Source organism: Protopterus annectens, chromosome 11.part0 (assembly GCF_019279795.1).
Source record: "Protopterus annectens isolate FY-2018-M chromosome 11.part0, PAN1.0, whole genome shotgun sequence".
In the NCBI taxonomy this organism is placed as follows: domain Eukaryota; kingdom Metazoa; phylum Chordata; order Ceratodontiformes; family Protopteridae; genus Protopterus; species Protopterus annectens.
Window position 1 is genome coordinate 841,754,625 of NC_056745.1, and position 19,444 is coordinate 841,774,068.

The 19,444-nt window shown below is 37.8% G+C and overlaps 1 protein-coding gene across 1 annotated transcript in view; it reads left to right on the forward strand.

Annotated features, from left to right (window-relative positions):
• Positions 1-19,444, forward strand: part of CAMK1D (calcium/calmodulin dependent protein kinase ID) — a 2,521,771-nt gene that overhangs the window by 544,965 nt on the left and 1,957,362 nt on the right. The window lies entirely within an intron of this gene.

Genomic DNA, 19,444 nt, shown 5'->3' on the forward strand with positions numbered 1-19,444 from the left:
GGCATGAGGATGGACCCTCTACACACACACACACACACACACACACACACACACACACACACACACACACACACACACACACACACACACACACACACACACACACACACACACGCACACACGCACACACACACACACACACACACACACACACACACACACACACACACACACACACACACACACACACACACACACACACACACACACACACACACACACACATCTCATCAGGTATCTAACCACATCAGAAATGATTGCAGAGGTAAGCTGGAATTGTGTGGCACATCTTGCATAGACACCCTTAACATGCATGCAACAGGGTTACAGTTTTAGCCCAGGTGCACATGCTGACTTCAGTGTGCTTTTGCTGTGCATTCACATGGCAGACCACAGCTGTGGTTGCCCCTCTAAAAGCTAGTGCAGGAAAGACATCTGCTTGATACTCACTCCTATGCTGCTGACTCTGATGTTGAGACACAGATAACTGAGTCAGAGTTTGATGACACAGTGGTGCTGCCTTTCCTCTTCTCAATTGGCATCCACTCAGAGTCCATTTTGAAGGTGTGACTTCACCCACAGTTGAGTCTGAGGCTGTACAGCCTCATCACTCAGTCTTCCTAGTGGGGGAGAGTCCCCTGTGCACCAACAATGCTCCCCCTACTAATATGGTGTGGGTATCCCCAACAATATACATGCCTTATTTGCCCAATGATATGAGGATGGTGCTTGTTATCATCCAGATGTGTAAGACTATCACCCAGGCATTATCTGCTGCAACCCAGTTCAGTGTAGAATTTATTCCTGTGTTCCATGGCCTCTATGATGACATGGCATCAAGAGACATAGTGCTGACCCTGTAAGATCTGTGCTGGCACAGACCACATCCATTTCCTCATCCATGCAGATTATTGCCAGTGCTAACATCAATGGCTAGATTAGCAGTGCTGTTTGAGGTCTGGGTAAGGTACATACCAAAGATTACTATGTAAGTGGGCCCACTGTGGGGTATGCAGTCCCCACTGGCATCTGGACATGTATGACACTCTGCCACCCCTCATCATGGGTGGCTATAATGCTCATCTTTCTTTAACATGACACTCCTCTTATGGTTGACTCCATTCAGGTTACTTGCTTGCAGTCCCATACCATGCCTGCCAGAAAGGTTCCAAGTCCTGGTGCAGCAAGCCAGTGTAATAGCTGGACAGCGCTGTAATGGAGTAACACCACCGTTGCATAGTAGGGTAAATTTATCTTTGATGTACAGTACTCGTCTCCTCAGAATCCCCATCTCTGCCTCCTGTGATGTGTTCCCCCATTTAATGTGTGTGTCATTATGTCCGAAGCCAGGTGAGCACATGATTATAACCATGACCTCCTACACCCTCCCTCCTGTGTGGTGCATGTGGGCATGTCTGATACACAGCGCAACTTGAACATGCATGGACCAGCACAGCCTGATATTAACACTGCATTCATCATGTTTATTCTGTGCTCATCAGGGCTGTGTCCGTGGTGGCCTGCAGAATGGATGAGCAGCTGCTTGTTGAAGCTGTTCTACCACACTCTCTTCAGATGATGGCATTGATGCACTTGTCATGTGGCTATGTGTGTGAAATATTGAAATATACAATATTTTTTCCTTTTGTCTTTGAAGGGGAACAAGCCCACCTTCAACCATAGCCCCACCCATGGAGAAAAATAATAAAAAAAAAAAATACCACACACAGTGAGTTAGCACTGGAGCACAAATGCAAACATTTGTACTGCTGGAGTACAGCATGACAGCATCAATTGCCAATCCATACACGCCCTTCTAAACTCTTCTAGACTTACTCCCCCAATAAGATAACTCCTATAATCAGAAATAACACTACTACATACTGGCTGGCTGTAGACTTCTGCACTTTTCTCTCAATTGTGTTTCAGCCAAATGAATTTTTAGCCGTTCCCTCCAGTCCTAACAAATACAGACCAGTCGCTCTGACATCCAATGTAATGGAATGTTTTGAGCGGCTGATCAAAAAGCATCTTTCATCATGCCTACCTCCTGATTTTGATCCTTTGCAGTTTGCATACTGAGCTAACCAATCCATGGCTGATGCCTTATCAGTAGCACTACACATATTCCTTGAGCATTTAGAGGGCAAAGACAATTTTGAACTTAATTGCATTTAATACGGTGGTACCAATGCAGCTGATAGAAAAATTGGCACATTTAGGAATCAGTAAGTATCTCTGTAACTGGATCCTGGACTTGATTCACAGAAGGTGTGTTTTGGGTAAGAATACATCAAAGTGCATCATGATTAATACCGGGGTTCCACAGGAATGTGTTCTCACTCTACTGTTATTCACCATCTTGGCCAAGCACAAGTCTAACCATATCATAGTTTGCTGATGACACCACAGTTGTGGGGCTCATCACAAAGAAGGATGAAAGTGGGTACAGAGAGGAAGTGGCATCTCTGATCCATTGATGCAAGGGGAACAACCGTGACCTGAATGTAAACAAGACCAAAGAGATTATCATTGACTTCAGGAAAAGGAAAACAAGACACCCAGCACTGATGATCAATGGTGAGAGTGTGGAGAGGTTGAAGAGTACGAAATTCCTGGGTGTACACATATCAGAGGATTTTTTGTGGTCAGGAAATACCAGCCAACTGGTCAGGAAAGCATACCAATTCCATCACTTTTTAAGAAAGCTGAAAAAAGCTAAGCTTCCTCCTCATATTCTCTCCACCTTCTATAGAGGTGCAATAGAGAACATCTTCACCTTCAACTTCGTAGTGTAGTTTCGAAGCTGCACAGTTACAGAAAGAAAGGTGCTACAACTAGTGGTGAGGGTTGCAGAGAAGGTAACAGGTTCCAGTCTTCCATCGATACAAATTTATTCTGCAAGAAGCATCCAAAAGACCACCAAAATAATATAGGACATCACTCTTCCTGCGCATGGACTGTTTAAGCATCTGGTACTGGGCAGGAGATATCATAGCATCCACTGCAGGACTACAAGATTCAGTAACAGTTTCTACCCTACAGTGATTAGACTTCTGAACTTGGGCACTAGTCCAAGGGGTCTGGACACATAATATGACAATTTTTATTTATTTGCGCAATATATACTTACATATATTCCAAGTAAGTGCAATATTTATTTATTATATCCATATTCAGTATTATTTAACCTACTCAAGTGCAATATTAGACAAATAACTTAGGCATTGTTCAATCTGTAGTGTGTTTTGTATTACTTTAAAAAGGGTAGTCAATTTAACTCAGAGGAGAGTATTCCTTTTGTATATGAATGTTGGTAAATGTCTCTGCTCTTTCTTCCATGTATTGGGAGTAGTGTTGTATTTGATAGTTATGTTTATTCCTCTACTCGTATCTCAAGAATTGAGCTATGCATGTAATTTCGTATAGGCTACATGTGTGTAGTTCTAAATGACAATAAAGTTTACTTTTACTTTGATATATTTGATATATATAAAAAAAGAAATATATATATGGGCTGTGCATAAATAAACAAATTTTTCAGAGTAATATTTTTTTTCCATTTTCAGTTTCATATCTAGAGATGCAAGGGAGTCAGTGTTGTTGGTTACTTAACATATTTTGACAAAAAGCATGTCTTTCAACTAACATTACCAGGCTTCTGTTAGGATATTACATAGTGTTCTGAGATATAGTATTATAGGTATCTCAAACAGCAAAATTATGTTGCAGACATTGTCGAATCTTTACAAATGTATAAAGGGTACAGGAGGCTATGAGTAGAGGAAATGTATGTAAGCAGAACAAGAAAACTATAATAAGTTACAAGTGCAGTGTGTGTGTGTGTGTGTGTGTGTGTGTGTGTGTGTGTGTGTGTGTGTGTGTGTGTGTGTGTGTGTGTGTGTGTGTGTGTGTGTGTGTGTGTGTGTGTGTGTGTGTGTGTGTGTGTCTGAGTGTGTGTGTGTGTGTGTGTGTGTGTGTGTGTTTAACTAGATGTCTATAAGTATATTTTCTAAATATACTCAAAGTGGAGATGAGCTATTTCAGATAGGCTACATTTTGTTTTTCACAGCCTCCATTTGTACTTTGTACAACAGTAAGTCTTAAAGTCAGCTACTGAGCCCATTTCATCTCTGGAAATAGGACTCTTGCCTACAGGGCATTACCAGTTACCTCTGTAATGCATGCATTGCATAATTTGTTTAGTTTGCTGCTTTAAACTGGATAACATAAGAAGATAATAGCTGATAACATAAAAACTGAATGCCACATTCCTATTTACATTCAGCAATCAGCAAACCTAACTGCACACACAAAAAAAAGTTAAATATCTGTAAAAATTACAGTGGTATAGAACACATAAGAACAAAAACTGGCATTTGGTTAGATCATCAAAATCTGATTATATATAACAATAACAAACATATTTTTATAATTTATTTGAACAAGGTCCTGTAGAGTTTTTTCTGTCTCATGAAGCTTCTGTTTTGTTTCAAGTATTTACCTACAGTTTAATGTTCTTTCACCATTGCCCCAGGTTTATTACACGTTTACAGTTGTTTATGGCTACCCGTTTTGTAATTGTGTTCACAAAGAGTCATATGAATAAAAAATAAATGTTTTCCTTGGTTTATTTGTCGTAGTTACCCCCTTGTCACTGCTGCAACCACTACCACTGCAAGCGGTGCCAAGTTATTGTTTCACATAAACAGATGTCATTAAACCTACTATGGGCAGAGACAATGTGCATACTGCAGAGGGCAAATCTGCAGGGGTAAATGAGCTATAAAGAAGTTTGTAATTTAGATGGAATAATTTCACAGTCTCCACCAGAAGATATTTATTTTAATTTAATTATTTATTATGTTCAGAAATGTCCACTGCAGTTTGGGCTGGTTTCCTTTTAAAGACCCAAGAAGAATAGCTCCACATTTAAGAAAGAGCTAAAACAGTGCAAGAATCTTATTAAATAACATTAGGAAGATGCTCTTAAGTAAGTGTTAAAAACAAAATTAGCAATGGAGATAATCTGCACCAACAATTCAAGTTGACTAAGATCAACATAATAATCAACATTATGTATAGGACTGATAGACAGTAACACAGGCACATTATCTGTATAATATTAATAGATGCAGGAGCACAATTCACCACAGTCCATATCATTCATACTTGGCCTCAATCACAAACTGAATCATGTGCAGACAAGGAAGAAAGGGCAGAAAAGCTTTATTAACCCCAGCACATTGACTGACTGCCTCTAGCTGAAGTGCTAGGGTTTATGTTTTTATTCCCTGGTCTGAGTGTGGTTTAGTGTGTGATTATGCTATTTTTTAAGCATTGTGCATTTTATACTTGACCACCACACTTGGGTACTATAAAGATGGATTAATGGGCAACCATGATACCAACAGCACCAAGACTTGCATGGCCTAAAGAATGGGATAGGGGCCACATTATTTTACCAGATTATGCCCTATACCACAAACCCTAAGATTATTGTTGCACGTACACAAAAGATTTTGACAGACTACCCCCCCCCTCTCTCTCTCTCTCTCTATATATATATATATATATATATATATATATATATATATATATGGGTGTACTTCGAACTTCAAAAGTACACTGTCACTAATGCGAAAGTGCACTTTCACGAAAGTGTACTTTCGCGAACCCGCTAGACCGAACGGGCTAGCAGTCACGGACCTTAGGGTTAGGGCACGGGTTAGGATAAGGGGATAGTTAGTAGGTCTATCCCCTTACCTTGACCCGTGCCTAACCCTAAGGTCCATGACTATCACACCACAGTGAAGACATTCCAAATCGGGCTATGTCCTCTACTGTGGTGCGATAGTCACGGACCTTAGGGTTAGGGCACAGGTTAGAGTAAGGGATAGTTAGTAGGGCTATCCCCTTACCTTGACCCATGCCCTAACCCTAAGGACCGTGACTATTGCACCACAGTGGAGGACATAGCCCATTTTTCAATGTCCTCCATTGTGGTGTGGTAGGCTCAGTCGAGTGAGCTTAAGTGAAACTGCACTTTCGTTAAAGTGCACTTTCGCTTAAGTGGGGATGTACTTTCCCATTTCAAAAAAGTGAATTTTTGTTGTAGAAAAGTACACCCATATATATATATATATATATATATATATATATATATATATATATATATATATCTGTGTGTGTGTGTGTGTGTGTGTGTGTATGTATGTGTGTGTGTGTGTGTGTGTGTGTGTGTGTGTGTGTGTGTGTGTGTGTGTGTGTGTGTGTGTATGATTCTTGTAAATGTCACTGATTTAAAAGGTAGTGCACTCACCTTTGCTGTTGCAAGACCAGAAGGCTGCGGGTTCAATTCTCAGTGTAGATTATTAGACTCCTGATACAGTAGTGCAGCATTAGGGTTGTGCTGTCTTTCAGATGACATGTTCAATGGAATTCCCATCTGCATGAGTTTATGCTAGTTCAAGTGAGTTTAAAAGATCCTATGGCACTTATCAAAAAATGTAGGGGGAAGATGCCTAGTGCTTTGGCCAAATTTCTAGTAGTATAAATACTCACTTGGGTCTCCTCTGAAAAATAGGCCACTTATCTAGTGGGACTAACCAGGTCAACAAAGGAAAACTAAAGTAAAACAAAAACATCCTGAGAATCATTGTGAAGTGTTCTGCACTGAAAAGGATAGCATTCTTGAAGATGCACACATATGCCATCACACACATTTAAGTATTTTTTGCACCTGTACAATCAAGTAATGGATGTTTGTACAGGAACCACAAGAGAACAAGGCAAATATAATAAACCACAAAAGCTACAGGAACACAGCTTAAAGTTTAATGCACTCTAGCGCCTCGGCTAATGCCTTCAAGGAGTGCTTACAAACTAACAAACACATGATCTTATATATTAGCTAACACACCCATCAATAAAAATATTAAAACACTAGGATTTCCAATTAAAATCAGTGTATATTATAATAGACAGCACGTAAACACATTAGGATGTGAAAATGAACCTGTCCCTTTCTTTTTTAAGAGTAATTGGAAAAATTGTGGTACTTATAGTAATAATAATAAAAGGGATATTTATTTTGTTACTATTTATAATATACTTAGTAATGAATTTAAAGAGATCTTGGAATATTTTTGGCCTATGTTATTTAAGGATGAAATTTTGGCGAAAAATATTGAACAAAAATTGATAGTTTCATATAAGAAGGGACGTAGTGTGGGTGATTTTGTTGTACATAGTAAATTTAAGGTGCCTAATTCCAGAATTGTTAGTTCTCCTTTTGTTAGGAAGGGTACAGTTGCTTGTGGCAACTGTTTGATTTGTCTACTTATTGTTCATTCTTTTACTAACATCAATGCTTTTAAATTTCGTCCTAATCAAGGCTTCACATGTAATAGTATTAGTGTGGTTTATATTCTTGGATGTCCTTGTCAAAAGTTTCATATAGGTGGAACAAAAAGTATGTTCAAATTAAAACTTCAGGAACATGTTAGAGATATAAAAACAATAGTAAAGATAGTCCTATAGATCAGCACTTTAAGGACTATCATGATAGTAATTACAGGGTTTTAAATTAAAAATCATTTTGTAAATTTGGGTGAGATGACATTGCTCAAGGACAAATTGCTGTATAAAGAAGCTTTGTTTATACTGAAATATGGCACTTTAACCCCTGGGGGTTTGAACACTGATTTTAATTGGAAACAATTAATTAATTAGTGTTTAATATTTTTATTGATGTGTATGTTAACTCATATATAAGATCATGTGTTTTTTAGTTTGTGTGTACTCCTTGAAGACATTAGCTGAGGCTCTAGAGAGAATTAACCTTTGCTGGTGTGTTCCTGCAGCCTTTGTGGTTTATTATAATGCACGTTTGTACTTTATTGTGAGAAACTGCATATAAAGCAAGGGATGATTATTGCCCTGAGCAGTAGTGTGCTGAAGTATCTCAGGAAATGGTAAGACCAAATTTGCTTCAGCATCGCTGTATTGCTGCCAGTGTGTGGTTATCCCTTTGCTGACTGCGCCAAGTCTAATCACTGCATAATGTGCAGCAAGATACTGATGTCAACCCTGAGGAGGGTGGATTAAAGACAGCAGTGAGAAGAAGATATATGGTAAACTCTCTATGAAATGATGCATGTTACTGAGCTTCAGATTCTGAAATGCATAGGTTCATAGGTAAATACCATGCTATCAGTCTGGATGCTGCTACATGCCCAGTCAGTAACCAGAGATTGGAATCAAACCCTGTATCTTGTATCTGTGAGGCTAAAACCGTAACCATTATGCCAACCCTCTCCTATGTCAGACAGTGCCCTGTAGCCGTGTAGCAAACCTTGTCATGAGCTCTTCAGTAACAAACCAGCACTATGGTAATGGATTGGGCAGTCTTTTATATGTTGCTGTCATGTCTGTTTTCTTATTTTTGCTACCTCACAGCATAGTATAATGTGAGCTCTGGTGAATTAGTAAATTAATGAAATAAGTCAACTCCTTCCTTTGGACTTGCTGTTTCTTTCAAATAAAACACTTAGGGCATTACTTAAAATACTGTACACCAAGGAATAGGTTTGGTGTGTTGCCGAGTGTCATATCAAAACATTTTCTATTTATAAAACTTCTTTTACAATGGAGTAAGGCACTATATGCAGTCTTACCCAATAGTGTAAGCACTCCATTCATAAATAGTGGTCTTTCCCTGGATCTTAGCCAACTCACAAACCCTACTCCATCTGCATACAGTCTGATTCTTAGATGAAAATGTACATGACATGAGTTGCTTATGTACATTTGGGGTAATACATATGATTGCACCCATCCCCTTTCCCTTAGTGAGGTGTTGCCTAACTACCAGAGCTGAACAACAGATCAGCTCTACATTGTGGAAAAAATCCTTCCCATGGTAGAAGAAAAAAAAAAACTACCAGCAATGGAGTCCTGTGTGGTGTAGACAAAACCTGCTACTGCAACCACGCTCAGTCTACATCACCAGTAATGATAAAGCAGAGGTGCAGCCAATAAGAGTACTCCCTCCATCGGTAAGGTGCATTGATCATGGCAGTAGTAGAAGAAGCTTTTATAAATCACTTCCTGACAATACTGTGGACTAGGGAGCATACTGAGGGTGAGACTAACAGTACAAAATATCATGTGTGTATCCTTAAAGGAAGTGAGAATGACGCTGTCCATCCACAGCTCTGACAGTAGCATGACTCATAAAACGTTTTTAATAAGAATCATGCTACTGTTAGGATTGTGGTCAAACAACACAGAGACTGTACAAGATGTTTATCTGGGTCAGAACTTCACAGTTACAGTGTGAATCACAGTGTCATGTTTAGTTGGAGGTGCTGACAGTGACAAGAATGGTTGCTTTGATGAGCAATAATGCTCACATGTCATTAGATCCAAATATGTATCACAGTATAAAGTCCAGAGCATCTGCTATTCACAGCATCTCATCAGATTTTTTTTCTCATGATGATTATGATGATGATCTCATTTTTATGGAAAGCACTCTTATTGGTGAAACAAATGAAAGTAAGGAGAAACAAGAGGAGCAGGAGACGTCTGAAGAAGACATATGGACATGGTAAAGTAAAGGAGATTTAATATGGTGCAATATTTATGCAAAGGATAAAGCAAAACTAATCAATGCAAAAAGAGCAGTAGCAATGATATTTGAAGAGAAATACAGGCAAAGGCATTCAGACATGGAAATGTTTACAATACAAAAAATAAGAAAACAAAGAGGAAAAGTAGAAAAGAGGATCAGTAATGCAGTTAAAGAACTAGAAACTGAGGCTATGGATTACCTGCAAGGGGAAGGATTTAGTGTAGAAAATTTAACTCAGATAACACATCAGGACAGAGCAATGGACACCCAAGTTAAGGAGAAACCAGTAGAGTAGGAAACATATAATCAGTTAACATATGAAGATATTTGGAGCCTGCTATAGGAAACCAGTACAAATGTAAAGTTGGAGGTATTCAGCAAGGGAAACAACAGGAAACTGGCAACTCTGACACAGTCAATGTTGTGGAATGATAGGTCAGTGATTTCGCATATGAAAGAGCAATGGATGACACAGTGTGAAACTGAAGAGAACGTGGCACAGGAGTGTGCTCTGGAACTTTCTATAGAATGCCACAGGAAATGGAGAACAAAGAATGTGCCCTCAGTTTAGAAGAAAATGATCTAAGAGAAGAGTTGCTTGATTTAATATTAATAGAGACAGATAGACATATTAAGATCAGTGAAAATAACAGACTGCAGAAGATCAATAAAACCGAAAAAGTTAGAAGTTTGCTAAAATAAACACAGTAATTAGGACTGTCCATAGATATTCATGTGATAGAAGTAAATAGGATATATCACTGTGCTGCCAAATTAATAACAGATAAAGTCCTACCATGAGAACACGGGGTAGTGAGGGTAGGAAGGGAATAAACCAAATGCCATCATGGAAGTAATGAGTAGAGAAAACTATAAAGCAATTAAGACAAGAAGCGTCACTTTTAGAAGAGTGTAGAAAAAGGAACAGATCAACAGAAATGCTCAGAACGAGCAATGTGAAGTATTATAATGGATCAAGATTTATCATTCAGTATCGCAAATAATAAACTAAAAATATCAGCACAGCAGAAAAACCTAGAAGATATACAGATAAATATAAAGAAAACATACAAAATAAGCAATTTATTGATGACCCAAAAAAGTTTTATAATGAATTAGGAAACAAGGAATTGAAAGACCACAAAAAAAGAAGAAGAAATAGATACATTTTAGAGAAATATTTATGAAGAGCCTGTGGAACATAACAAAGATGCTAAATGGATAGAAGAAGTTAAAGAAAGAATAAGATGTTCAAATGTACAGGATATGAAATGCGATGAAGTAACGTCCAGAGAGATTGAAACAAAGTTAAGAAAGGCCTCTAATTGGAAAACCCCAGGCCCAGATGCAGTACCTAACTTCTGGTTAAAAGTATTAACATATTTGCATGGAGATTTAGCCATGAGTAAAAATGTATTTTATTTTATTTATTTATTTATTTATTTATTTATTTACATTTGTTGACCGGGAGTGTCCGACTGGATGTAGGTCCATTTTCAGCGGAGGCCCGGGGAGAAAAGCTCCACAGTTAAAATAAACAGACAGTAGTTACATTGGATTACATAGCGATTAACAATTTAACATAGCAATTACTTACAACATATTTACAGATGAAGAACATAGTACATCAGTAGACAACTAGAATCTTTATCTGTGAAGTACATAACAGACATTAACAAATGTTACAATGAGAAGTTCCTGCTGTAAAATAAGTACTAGGCTTATGAGCATCTGAGCTTGTTATAATCAAGGTAGTTAGTGGAGTGGAAAGAAAAGTAGTGGTTGGATAGTTAAAAACTGTTTATATGTATTGAATAGTTAAAAACTATTTATATGCACACCCCAAACAGACACCAAGCTGGCTAACAGCAGGACAACAATGTTCTTACTTAATAGTGAACCTGCAAGCTACCCTAAAAACTATAGACCAATAACTTGCCTTCCGATGATGTATAAACTATACACTGGAACTGATGCTGACAGAGTTTATAGTTGTTTAAAAGAAAGCTCAATTATGGCAATAGAACAAAAGGGTAATAAAAGAAAGTCATAGGGAACAAGGGATCATTTGTTGTTAAATAAAGTCATAGTGGAGAACTGTAAAAAGGGGAAGAATCTAAGTACGTCATGGATAGATTACAAAAAAGCATTTGACAGTATCCCACATGTATGGATAAAAGCGTGCTTATAATGTATAAGATATACCCTACACTGATAAACTACATCACGGCAACCATGAAACAGTGGCAAACCACTTTGCAGTTAAGTCATAATAAAGGACAAATTATTATTCCAGGGATAAAAATCCAAAGGAGGATATTCCAGGGTGACTGTCACTGCTGCTCTTTTGTCTTGTCCTTAATCCGTTAAGCTGTCTACTGAACAGATTGTTCACATCTATAATTTGGCTTCCAGAAAACAACAATGTGCCAAGACTTCTCATCCTCTCTTTGTAGATGATTTAAAACTATAGCTCATCAGATGAGGAACTGAAAGCACAACTGCAAGTAGTCAAAGCTTTTTCAGATGATATAAGATTGTCATTTGGGCTTGACAAATGTGCAAAAGCAACCTTCAAAGCAGGAAAGCTGTAGCACCAAGAAAACATCAGTTTGGGACAAGAATGTGATATAAAAGAGCTTGAGTAAGAGGGAATGTATAAATGTTTGGGAACTGCTGAAGTATCGACAATAAAACATGAACAAATGCAAATAAAACTCAGTAAGGAATATTTTAGAAGACTTAAATTAATCCTGAAAATAATGTTGACATCTAGGAACAAAGTTCAAGTTATAAACCAATTGCTCTTCCTGTCCTAACTTACAGTTTTGGAATGACTGACTGGCCCCAAAAGGTGCTGGATAGATTATGCAGGAAAACAAGAAGGATGTTTCAAGCTCATCAAATAATTTCTAGGAATCAGTGCATACCAAGAGTATATATTCCCTATTCCGAAGGAGGTATGGGCCTCCGTGAAATTGATTACATGTATAGATCTGCAATCATGGGACTGCATACAGTACTTATTTGCTGACCTCACAAGACCAAAACATAACGAAAGTTTTGAAACATGAGGAGAATAAATCTAAGATGACTTCCCTGCTTAGTCTAGCAGAAGCATATTGGCATCAAGTGGGAATGAAAATCAAACCAGAAGTAGATAAAAATCAGGCTGCAATTGAATGTGCCAAAAAACAAAAGAAAGTATATAAGGTGAAGGATCAGATGAGAAGGCATGGAATGTGGAAAATGCATAAATATAGTTGCAAATATAGAAAATTCCTGGAACAATCTCATGTTGATGAAGATCGAATGCAGAAATGGTTAAGGAGATGCGAATTCAAACCAAAGGATGAAAGGTTAATATTGGCGGCCCAAGATAGTGGACTAGGTACAAATAAAGTCCATTCATTGAACATGTCAGAGAAACAGACAGTGCAGCTTTTGTAAAACAGAACTGGAAACAGTTCCACACCTTGTTGCTGGTTGTGACATACTAATTGCAGAAGGACTGTATACTGAAAGACATAATAATGTGGCAGGACTGTTGAACTGGGCATTATGCAAACATTATAATATTAAAGTAGCTGAAAAACACTGGAAACATGAGCCACAAAGCATCACAGAAAATGATGAAGTCTAAATCACATGGGATCACCCATTACTAACAGTTCAAAAGATAGATGCTAGAAAACTGGATATAGTGGTCCATGAAAAGAAGACAAAAGTAGCATTGATCTTTGAAATCACCACACCCAGTGACTATAGTGTCTTGCGTACAGAGAGACATAAAGTCATAAAATATCAGGACTGGCAGGCAGGAACAAGAGCAATGTGGAAGAAAGATATCCAGACAGTTCCAACAGTAGTAGGAGCAATGGGTCTTACAAAAAAGAATCTGCAGTCGTATTTAGGTATGTTGCAGATACATGTAATTCCATATGAATTGCAGAAGGAGTCATTACTGGGCACATTGTGGGTGCTGTGAAGAGCACTTCTGGCTAACATCAAAGACTGAAACAATACTAATTTAATGAACTTTTTACTATTTAGAAAATGTCATGTTTAATAAACGTATTATAAATATAAAAAAGAATCATTGCAGGAAAGACATTTCTATGTAACAAAAATAATGTGAAAAATCTTAAGGAAAAATCTTTCTTATGAAGAAGTGTAATTTGATGAGAACATAAAAGGCATGCAATATCTGCGGTGGTGGTGCTGCGGTAGCGTTGTCGCCTCACAGTAAGACGCTGCCCGGTTCGATTCTCAGCTAGAGTGTCTTCTGCATGGAGATATGCATGAATGGGTGTACCTTCGTTGAAGGTTCAGTGTCAGGGCTGGCAACTCGGCACGTAAAAATCAACTGCCAATCATTAGCGGACCGGAGTTCCTCTGTGGCGACCCCTAACCGGGAAAAGCCAAAAGACACATTTATAAAAGGCATGCAATGATTATAAATAGTGGAAACAATACATTTTCTGTAAAATCAACCAAATACAACAACAGACAACATTGAACTTGTAATGTATACTATGTAAATATCAATGACATTTTTGCAGCTTTTCAAATTTTCTTTTTTACAAAACAAAACTGAGTTTGCTTATATTTTATGAAAAAGAGCTGGTTTACAACCTAGTGCTTGATATGGTGTGGTTGATTGGAGTAACATTGCTTACATACTGTCCCATCTCATCAGGTCTGCTGAGAGCCATATTTCTTAACAGAAACACTGGTTTGTCATTTTCATGCTGTGTGTGCATGAGTGTGCATTTATATGTTTGTGGTTGCACAGCCCTGAAGCCAACATCCCATACCTTAAATAATAAGTAACTAAACTACACCCATGAGTACATCTTGTGGAAAGAGTGCAGTTTCCCTCTTGTTATGACTTAGGAGTTTCTTGTGCATTGAGTCCTTATAGTATAAGAAGTTGTTGGAACATTGTTGCTTCAGTATGGTGGGGGTGGTGTTGTGACAAGGCCTACTTAAGGTAGCATGTTTACCTGTATCACTGAGAAATTCCATTGTGTATTTTATTGTACCGTATATGTAGTTGTGATGTGTTAATGAATAATTACAGAATTACAGCTGAATTAAAAAATAAATTGTAATATCTTTGTGAAGTAACACACTAGTTGAAAAGTAAGTTCTTTATCATGTAATCAGAAGTAAGAGCTGATATTTTTCATAAAGGAAACACAGTTTTGTATTTTATACTACCCAAATTTGAAATTGTGTGGATGAGTAACTGGGAAGGAAACAGAAAGCAGTGGCTTACAATGCTTTAGCATTGTCCTGTACTTGTTAAATCTGCATACCCAGAAAGAATAAACCGTTTTGCATCAACGGACATATTCCTACAGCCAAGACTTGCAACGCAGGTCTCAAATCTGTTAAACACTTTGGCATAACAGGAAACCTCTAATAAGGTTCAGAGGTTGAAGTTAACACAGTCATAGTGAACTCTGGTGTTAGAGGTGTTGATGTAAAACAAGCACACACACACACACACACACACACACACACACACACACACACACACACACACACACACTAAAACATATTGGAAATTTGACATTCAAGGGCATTAAATAATGCATGAAACACAGTAGACTTTTAATTAATGTTATTAACTGCCTAGGGCCTACTAGATACTAGTGTTTATTATCCTTGGTAATCTGAAAACTATTAAGACAATTATACAATATGTCAAGAATGATGTATTATGCAGGTGAAGGTTGTAATGAGATCTCTAGCTGAATTTTCTTGTGACATGCAGTTAATTACAGTGTCAAGACATTGTACTATGAACTCATTAATAGCTAGCAACATGTATAATTAGCAAGGTAACCATATATTATATGGCAACATGTACTGAAGCTTTGGAAACTACAGCTGCTAATGAACAGGGCTCACCTGGTAGAGAGGACTGCAGTAACTTCACCTTACAGCTCACACATCTATAATAACAGGTTGAAGTTCCCAGGATATTGCTGAAAATACATAACAGAATGTTAAAAGAGATGTATTGTCGTGTTTGCAAAGGTACTGGGTAGGCACCTCCTGCACTATAATATAGTAATTGCCAAGTATTATTTTTGTCATATACCTACGAATTAGTGAAGGACAAAAGAGTAGTACTAAGGTTTTTAATGCTATCAGTAATGCATATCTATTAAATGCACCAAATGTGGATAATATGGAAATGTAAAAAGAAAGAGGTAACTTCACATACTTTCTTCTGCTGCCTTTACTGATGTAGACAAAATTGAGTTAATAAAAGCATAATCAAAAGTAAAACTTTCTTGGCCACCTTCATGGCAAAGATGGATAAAGCCCTGACTGTGAAGCAGGTGACCTGTGTTCAGGCACCTGTAGGATATGGTTGAGGAGGATGGGAATGAGTGGGTACTGTTGGGAATGAGGAGGCACTGTCAGGAATGAGGGGGCACTGTCAGGAATGAGGAGGCACTGTCAGGAATGAGGAGGTACTATCAGGAATGAGGGGGCACTGTCGGTAATGAGGAGTCACTGTCAGAAATGAGGGGGCACTGTCAGGAATGAGGAGGCACTGTCGGGAATGAGGAGGTACTGTCGGTAATGAGGCACTGTCAGGAATGAGGGGGCACTCTCAGGAATGAGTGGACACTGTCAGGAATGAGGAGGCACTGTTGGGAATGAGGGGGCACTGTTGGGAATGAGGGACCACTGTTGGATTGCTCATCCTGGCGGGAAGGAGGTGGCTCTATCTCACACTTTAGTTGAAACTTACGAAATACTACAAATAGCAGAATCAGGAGAGTTCAGTTTGAAGTCATCACAGACTAGTAAAACTTTCCAGGTAATGAGGAGTTTGTCATTGATAAGTACATTTGTGAGAGGAAGGTCCAGCCAGTGGAACAAGATGACAGATTTATTTACCTTCTGGAGGATCAAGCTAACTTTATATACAAGGCAGTGGTAATGGACAAGACTGTATGTCTTACACAATAATATGTGCTATTTTAATTATCTGCCATGCCCTGACAGGAGTCATGGAGTGAAGAAGTCCTTATGAGTATTATGAATAATTATAGTTGGGTAATATTTGTGAGGGGTGGGAGGTTAGCATAATGGTTAAGGTATTTGCCTTATAAATCAAAGGTGCAGGGTTTGATTCTCACATGGGGTAATTGGTTAGGCTTAAAATGGCCCACAAAGGCAGTTAGCCTAGTACTAACCTATGAGATTATACTGCTTTGAAACATGCCAATATAAACACCTGGGTCTCTTTAGTCAGGAAAAAAAGCATATGTAAACAGGTAAAGCATTTCTCTTTAGTTTAAAATAATGTAAATATAACAATGCTCTGGGAAATTATATGGATTTCATGAAATATGTGTGCTACCCCATAGTTTAATATAGCTATACTATGACATGGATTCAGAATTTAAAGTTATAGAAAGTTATTTTCTTTTAGTTTCAAAGTCCTCCCTAGCATATGAGACTTTCCTTTAATTTATAAAACAGCTCCAAAATTGCTATATCTCAAGACAAAAAGAAATACGTTTATTATATTTGTGTATATAAAGGATCTATTTATGGATAGAGACTCTCTCCAGGGATATATATTTGATGTATCCCCAAATACTTTCTTCCAAGAGAACAGAGCTTTGTATTACAAATACTAAATAAATTAATATACATTTAAAGGTGCTCAAGCATTCAATCAAAAAAGAGTAATTAAACTGTTAAGAAAAATTAAGAAAAAAGAAGGAAAAGCAGCCAAAAGTTCTAAGACAAAGATCTCTTACAGCTTTAGTTCATAGTCTTGTCACCTAGTCAGTCTTCACTTATACGGGTGTATGTCATCAATGAATAGATTGCAGGTTTAAAATAAGAAACAGACTACATTTTTTATGAGTCTACATCACTCTGTATTGTTCAGTTTCTGAAGATATCTGAGGAAAATGCTAACATTGTCAGCTCTAGAATGTCTTGTATCTCCAGATTCAGCCTAAAGCCAATACAGTTTTATATTAGTCTGTCCTTAGAATATTCATTACACTAACTTTATTAATGAGTCAATTGTTCTTTCATTTTATTAGATAACGGACAAAATGTATGATACCCTAGTGGAGAACAAACATTGTACAACAGTGTATAAGTGTACAGGTATCGCCTAGTAGAAATACAAGTCCACCACTTTGTGGTGACATGTTAAATCGCCCTGATGCACTGATTTTAAAAAGAATCAGACAGCTGTCATTTCACGTATGCTTGATAAATGCAATTGTTAAGTGGTTATAAATAAAAATATATATATATAAATGGACAAATCAAGTACAAAAAATAGCAGAAGTAGCAGTTACAAGGACTTTCTGTTTTACTAACACCTTCCTAGGACCAGTTTAAAATGCTGTGTGTGTGTGTGTGTGTGTGTGTGTGTGTGTGTGTGTGTGTGTGTGTGTGTGTGTGTGTGTGTACACGCATGCATGTTTATGTGTGTGTGTTATTGTGTGTTTAAGAGTGAACGAGTGAGTAAGAGAGAGAGGGAGAGAGCCTATACCTCTCAGCTTCTTTGCTCAAGAATTCTGGACAAAGCCCTAAAAATATAACCCTAAAATACTTAAAAATAAGTGGAGCAAGAAGTTTTCCTCACCATATGCACTGTTTTCAGTAAGAAGTATGAGACTATAATGTCTAGCTTTTATTGACTGGCTACAGTCCTCTGTGATTTAGCAGAACAGCAAGCACTGTAAAGGGATGGAGAAAAAATGAAACAAAATCAGGGAGTAATACACTGCCTTGCACTATACAAACTTTTTCATTCATTTGGTCAAAGTGAGTCATCTGTGGTACACCCAGAAGAAAAGAAAGTGGCTGTAGTTGCTGGGCATATTTGTGTGTGTGTGTGTGTGTGTGTGTGTGTGTGTGTGTGTGTGTGTGTGTGTGTGTGTGTGTGTGTGTGTGTGTGTGTGTATGTGTGTGGGTGTGTGTGTGTCTAGACATTAATTACTTATATAACTTATATGTTGGATGTAAAATACTTCCTCTAACAACAATTAGATATACTAGAGCAACTTGAAAACACTAGGTGGAGGAATTCTTTTACATCAAAAAATATGAAAAACTGTATGTAAAAACAATTAACAGAGAGCAACCTGCCCTCCAGGTTGTGTGTTAAGGGAAATAATGGACATTCCAAGGGTAGTGAGGCCTTCCTCTTGTGGCATTTAGCTTCATAACATCTTTGCAATGCCCACCATTTGGACATTATTGCTTGCTTTTTGCCATTGTCTCATCCTGTACCCCAAAGCAACTGCTTCCTCTTCTTTCTGTTTTATGAAGATATTTATATTTGCCTTGGAAGTGCCCCAAATTAATTGTGTGCATAAAAGAGATAATGCTTCTCCTCAGCCTATTTTTCTATATCTGTTGTAGTGACCATACCATTGACTAACCTCGCTATCATATATAACCTAGTTTTCATTCAAAAACATTTTCTTTGAAAAGGATGCTGAACCCCTAGATTTATCTTAACTTTACATATTTCCCTCACAAGTCAACATTTCATTCAGCTGTTATTGATCTTATAAATACATGTTACATTATTAACCATGTGCCGCTTAAAAGGGCCATTATTGTTTTCAGATTTACTTGGATGGCAGACTTAAAGAGCTAACCTTGGTACCTCTTGATATTTGAGCTATCAGCCTGATAGTCTGACTTCTGTCATGACTTGGTGCCTTTTGCAAACTATGGCTGAGTAATCAAACTGATTCCACCATAATGAACAGAAGAAAGATGCATGCTTAAGTAGCC